Genomic DNA, 7,014 nt, shown 5'->3' on the forward strand with positions numbered 1-7,014 from the left:
GTTATCAAAGGATACAAGCAACAACATGGAAGAGATTATGAAGAGACATTTGCACCAGTCACGAGGATGGAAACAATGCATACAATTGTGTTGATTGCAGCACAACATAGATGGAAAGTGTATCAAATGGATGTAAAATCAGCGTTCTTGAATGCAGTGCTGAAAGAGGAAGCATATGTTGTGAAACCACCTAGTTATGAGGTAGAAGGCCAAGAAGACAAGGTGTATAGGTTGAGGAAATCCCTTTATGGGCTGAAGCAAGCATTGCATGCATGGTATAGAAGAATAGACACTTACTTGATCGAAAATTGTTTCAACAAATAAGATGGTGAGACTACTCTCTACATCAAAGGGAGTGATGGTAAGCTTCTTATTGTTGTTTTATATGTATATGATTTCATTTTTACAGGCAGTGATGATTTCCTCATCGTTGATTTCAAAGAAGTCATGAAAATTGAATTTGAAATGACTGACTTGGGCTTATTAATATATTTTTTGGGAATAGAAGTGAAACAAACAGAAAATGGTATGTTTATTTCTCAAGAAAAGTATGTAGCAGACATATTGGAGAGGTTTAACATGCAGAACAACAAGCTTGCACCAACTCCAAATGTCATGGGATTGAAGTTGAGCAAAGAAGCTTGCAGGAGAAATGTCAATCTGAAATTACAGAAAAGTATGGTGGGTATCTTGATGTGTTTGACTGCCACTAGGCTGGATATAATATATGCAGCGATTTTGGTGTCGAGGTTCATGGAGACACCCAAGGAGACACATCGGAAAACAACCATAATGATTCTAAGGTATGTTAATGGGACAAAATAGTATGGTATTTTGTATGCTACAACAAGTGATTTTAGGTTGGTTGGTTACATTGACAGTGATTGGGGCAGGAAGTTTTGATGATAGAAAGAGCACGTGAGGATATGTTTTTCATTCGGGTTTTGGAGTTATTTAATGGACCTCCAACAAGTAGCCAATAGTGTCATTGTCAAGAACAAAAGTTGAATATGTCGCCACAGTAGCAACAAGGGGTCAAGAAATTTGGATGAGAAGGATGTTGAGGGATCCTTCCCATGACCAAGAGGGAACAACAACTATTTTATGCAACAACACTTCTGTAATTCCAGTGTCAAATAATTTTTATTTTGACAAGAGAACCAAGAATATTGATGTTAAATATCATTTTAATAGAGAGTTGATTAACAATGGTGAAATTTTGTTGCAATACTATAGGTCACAAGAACAGTTTGCTGATATTTTCACAAAGCCATTGGCACGTGACAATTTCATTCATCTCAGAGATTGTTTGGGAATTGTCAATGGCGGTAGTTGTAATTAAGGGGGAGGGTTGGAAAATTAATCCCAACCACCATGTTAATTATACTAACAACAACCATACATATGTTACACCTCAACTACAAATCATGATTTTGTTTGCAAGCCGAAGGACTGATGTTCTGAGTAGAAGTACAAACCCACCATTCTGTAACATATCAGATAGTTAAATTACTTAATGAAGGGTTGGTAAATATGTAAGGTCAAACATTTACTCCACAACTCTTAGTTGCAGTCTACAACCTTTACAAGTTCAAAAAATCATGCATTTTATATAATCGCCCATCCCGTGTCTTAAATATTTTCTATGTCATGTATTAATGAGTCAAAGTTGTATGTTTTGATAAATATGAATGTAAAAGTAATTTTATTTGTTGAGCGAGAGAGAGGGTTTAATTCTGAGAGGTGATGAGAAAATTGTAGAGCAAATTTTGGTGGGTACATGAAAACAACAATTATTGCATTTTACTACGTGTTACCCCGCAACCCCTGGTGAAGTGTAAATCGTCCTAAGAATTTTTGTTTACATGGTGAATGAGATGCAATTTCATATGAATGTATTTTCATGCATTAGAAACATAATCTAAAGCCTTTTTGTGTTGCTCCAAGCTTTTAATCTATTTTTACTATATTTTGTCGTGCGTAATTTTTTATGTTATTCAAGCCTCTGTCTAGTTGTGATTTGCTTGCCGCAACTGGATATTTTACCTACGCAACAAATTAGTTCAGGGAGGCTCCTCTCCTTTATGCCCTGTAAAATTTCTAGCACAATGGAAGCTTGAGAAGGGTTTTGAGGCCATTTAACATTTCCAAGAGATAGCTACAAGCTACAAGCAAAGAAATCAAGAGATTTTCTATCGAAGAATTATATGCTTCTTGCTCCACAAACACGTGTATACTAATAGGAGAGAGGGCATAAGCCCTTCCATGCAGAATAAGTATGGAGATAACTGTGGCCTCCACTTCTGTATTCAAACCTAATTCCCACAACTTGTATCAGGTGTACTATGCATAATAATCTATAAGGTTACCAAAGAAAGTAAGAGGGGTGAACCTCACCGCTATGAAGAGATGTTAGTCGACCAAAAATTGAAACAAAATCTAAGTGAAAGGCCGGATTGTTAAGAAATACACCAAATAAAACATATCACAAGATTTTATAAGTCGCTCAGATACTCAAGGACTACACACTATTTGTGCTAGCAATAAAATCAATGTCCAAGATTAGGGTTTCAATTCTGTGGTTGCAGATCCATGCTCACTAAGGCAAGAGACTGAATGAGACTACAAATTGTTGTGGGAGGAAGTAGTTACTCCCATAACCACCAGCCCCAAATCTTCTGTATCGACATAACCCTACTCCATGTAGACTGTAGATATTGAAAGAGATAAATACATCCATAATAAATTCAACGTGGGTGAACCAGTTTACTAAAACATTGATGGAATCATCGAATAAGGATAGGTGGAGGTTATTGTCCCAATTATTGTGAGTATGTAGTATAGATTGTCATGAAAAAATCATAGCCGGAATAATAAGGTAAGTCGAGTACATTAATAAAGCCAAGGGTAATGTTTCGAACTTAAATAAACAAGAGATAAAAATAATGAGATGAAAGTCATAGCACCAAATTAAGTGTGGGTTAATATTATCATACAATATATGCATTTATATTTTCATATATGGGAGAGTGATAACATTTCGAACATGATAATACACATCGGTGTTAAGCTTCATATATGTATAAAAAGGAACAAGAAGGAAAGTATTTTAATATATTATAACCATGGTGACACTTCGTAGACAAACGAAAAGGAAAGAAGGCATGTTGCAATGTGTTATTAGCTCCACCTGTTCCTTTTAAAATAAAATTAAATATTTTATAAACAAGATTAATTAAAAGTACTATAACCTATTATGAAGGAGATGTGGTAAATATATTTCACACTTAATTTGTTATTCTCGATATGAAATCTAGTATGAATGAGAAATTATTGAGCTAGTGCATATGGTTGTGTGTGGACCATGCAAACAAAGTCATATTGTGAAGTTTTTAATTCTTTATTTTAATTTATGATACAACTAGATATACATTGGTTTATTTTATCTGAAAAGTTATGTGTTTAAATATTTTTTTTTATTACAGAAACAATAGGATTTAACAATAATGTACAATACCACATACTCCTTAGTAGAATGATGTATTTGAGAGGAAAATTAGAAATTTGGTGGATTGTGTTAACATGATTAAAAGAAAGAATGTTCCTAATGGTTTTTGAATTAAAAAAATAAGTACTATTGTGTATCCTAGGAATATCAGCCCTAACAAAATTTTAGATCATGGAAACCTTTCTAAAGCATTTTGATGGTTACAAACCAATAGTTAATCACTTTAGAATTTTCTTTTAGTGAGGCAAATTTCCACATTCCAAGAGAAGATAAATGAATATCTAAAATGGGTCAGAGGGAAGGAAAGAATGATGTATGGAAATTGTCTAAATAAAAAAAAGAAAAAGAGGTGGTAGATTAAGGTAGCATTAAAGCTACAACAAACCAAATCTATGAGCCCACATAATTCTATTTGATTGTGTGCACTAGATGCATTGATTTCATTGTAGATGTTGATTTCTAATTATATTTGATTGCTTACACTAGATGCATTAATTGTAGTGTAGATGTTTATTTCTAATCCTATTTGATTGGTTGCCTTAGATGCCTTGATTTCAGTGTAAATGTTTTTTTCAAATCCTATTTGATTTCTTACATTAGATGCATTGATTTTAGTGTACATGTTGATTTCTGATTTGATGTAACTAGATGTATGATGGTACATTAATTTTAAAGTTATTTGATTAATAGTGTGATTGATTTCAGTCTAAGCACAAAAAAAATATTGACAATGTGCATTGTTTTTTGTTTTATAATAATTTAGGTAAAAGTCACACTTTGAATTAAATGAAGGAGTTGTAGCTCACAGGTGTGTACTGCACCTAGGAGACTGCACTCAAACAAAGAGGAGACTCTCTCTCTCGTTCACTCTACATTACATCAAATGAATATTACAATATTAAATACATCACTGAAAAATAGATAGTTATAAACAACCTCCTAAACTCTAGGAACTAATCCTAAACTAAGGAGATACGTTACAACCATATAACCATTTCTCCATTATTTTTAACTCCCCCCCTTAATGGAGAAAGGGTTATTTTTCACTCCTAACATCCCTCTAAATAATTCAAACTTTACACGCCCTAGAGGCTTAGTAAAAATATCAGCTAAATTATCACAAGTATTACAATACTCCACACATATTTCTTTTGACTGTATCTTTTCTCGAACAAAATGAAACTGAGTGTCAATATGTTTAGTATTTTTATGGAAAACTGGATTGTATGCAAGCTTTATTGTGCTCTGGTTGTCAGTTTTGATGCTGGTTGCTTCTTTCTGTCCTTCGCCTGCATCACTAAGCAATCTCCTCAACCAGATAGCTTCGCATGTAGCTGCACACAAGGCCTGGTACTCAGCTTCACATGATGATAATGCTACAGTACTTTGCTTTTTGCTACTCCATGAGATAACCCCGGATCCAATACTAAATGCATAACCTGTGATGGATCTACGATCATCCAGGTCACCTGCCCAATCAGAATCTGAATAACTTGCTAAAGTAACATCAGAAATGTCAGTGTATAAAATACCATAATTACAAGTACCACTAAGGTATCTCAACACACATTTTGCTGCAATCCAGTGACTCTCAAGTGGTCTGAACATAAACTGGCTCAGCACACTAACAGAATATGCCAGATCAGGTCTAGTTGTCGTGAGATATATCAAACTCCCCACTAGCTGTCTATACAAAGTGGCATCCACCTGTTTTGTGCCATCATCACTGCTTAACTTGAGATTCTGCTGCAATGGTGTTGCTCTTGTCTTACACTGTTCCATTTTGAATCTTTCCAACAGGGTTCTGGCATACTTTCCTTGAGTTAGAAAAGTTTGACGAGAACCTTTCCACACCTCCAAACCTAGGCAATAATGAAGATATCCAAGGTCTTTCATTTCAAATACCTGTGGCATTTGCTGCTTGATTTCTTTGATCAAATTATTTGCAATTCTTGTTATAATCATGTCATCCACATATAAAGAAATCAAAATGATTTGCCTCTGTTTATTTATCTTGGTATACAGGTTTGGGTTGTTGAGGCTCCTATGAAAACCATGCTGTATAAAAAATGAATCAATTTTCTCATACCATGCCCTGGGTGCTTGTTTCAAACCATAAAGTGCCTTATGCAATTTACACACTAAATGCTCCTGCCTCTTTTTCACAAAACCAGGAGGTTGTACTAAATAAATTTGTTCCTTTAATTCTCCATTCAGAAATGCAAACTTAACACCTAGCTGGTGTAGCTTCCATTTATGTTTTGTTGCTAACGAAATTAGCATTCTGATTGTATTTAGTTTAGCTACAGGGGCAAAGGTGTCATCGAAATCTATGCCTTCTTGCTGTGAATAACCCTTTGCTACCAGTCTAGCTTTGAATTTTTCTACACTCCCATCTGCATTTATCTTCGGTTTATACAGCCACTTACAACCTATAGGGGTTTTTCCTTCAGGCAACTCAACTAAATCCCAAGTATGATTTCTATATATTGATTCAATTTCCTCATTCATTGTAGCCCTCCATTCATCCAATTTACTTGCTTCTTCATAATTTGAAGGTTCTACAATGTTTAAAATTTTGGACATTAAAACATAGCCTTTCAATCTTTCAGGTAGTCTAGTCTTCCTACCTGATCTTCTAAGTAGAGGACTTACCTCAACTCTATCTGTTTCAACACTTTCTGGGCTTGCATCATCACTTATTACACTATCTGCTGCTACTTCTTCCTGTTTCTGCTCCTGCTCCTGCTCTTCATCTTCGTCACTATTCATCTCTATCAGTAATGGAATGTCGCTGTCATTGCTAGAGTCTTCCTTTCTATCTTCAATCTGTTCATGAAAAACAACATCTCTGCTTGCAAAAACTTTATGAGTTATAGGATTATATAACTTGTATGCCTTATACTCTGTGCCATATCCTACAAATATACATTTCAAGGCTTTGGGGTCTAACTTCTTTGTATCTGCTTTTGGTATATGTGCATAAGCTTTAGATCCAAATATTCTTAGATAACTAACTGCTGGTTTGAGTCCAAACAATGCTTCAAAGGGGGTTTTGAAGCCTAGACATTTAGTAGGACTCCTATTCTTTAAATAAACAACAGTATTAATGGCTTTTGCCAAAAGACGATTTGATATACCTTTACCTTGAAGCATACTTTTGGCGCACTCCACAAGAGTTCTGTTCTTGCATTCTGCTACTCCATTCTGCTGTGGAGTGTGTGGCACTGTGAATTGCTGCATAATCCCATGCTTCTTGCAGAAGTTCATGAACTCTCCTAACCTGTATTCTCCCCCTTGGTGCGAGCGGAGAATCTTTATCCTCTTTCCTATTTGGTTCTCTATCGTAGATTTGAATTCTTTAAAGTACCGAAAGGCTTGACTCTTTTTACATAAAAAATACACCCATGAAAACCTAGTGCAGTCATCTGTAAACAACAGAAAATAATATGCACCTCCTAGGGACCTAGTTTGCATAGGTCCACAAATATCTGTATGCATTAGTT

The sequence above is a fragment of the Pinus tabuliformis genome, chromosome Q (genome assembly GCF_031772625.1).
Source record: "Pinus tabuliformis cultivar Carrire ecotype Pingquan chromosome Q, CPIR1, whole genome shotgun sequence".
NCBI lineage: Eukaryota > Viridiplantae > Streptophyta > Pinopsida > Pinales > Pinaceae > Pinus > Pinus tabuliformis.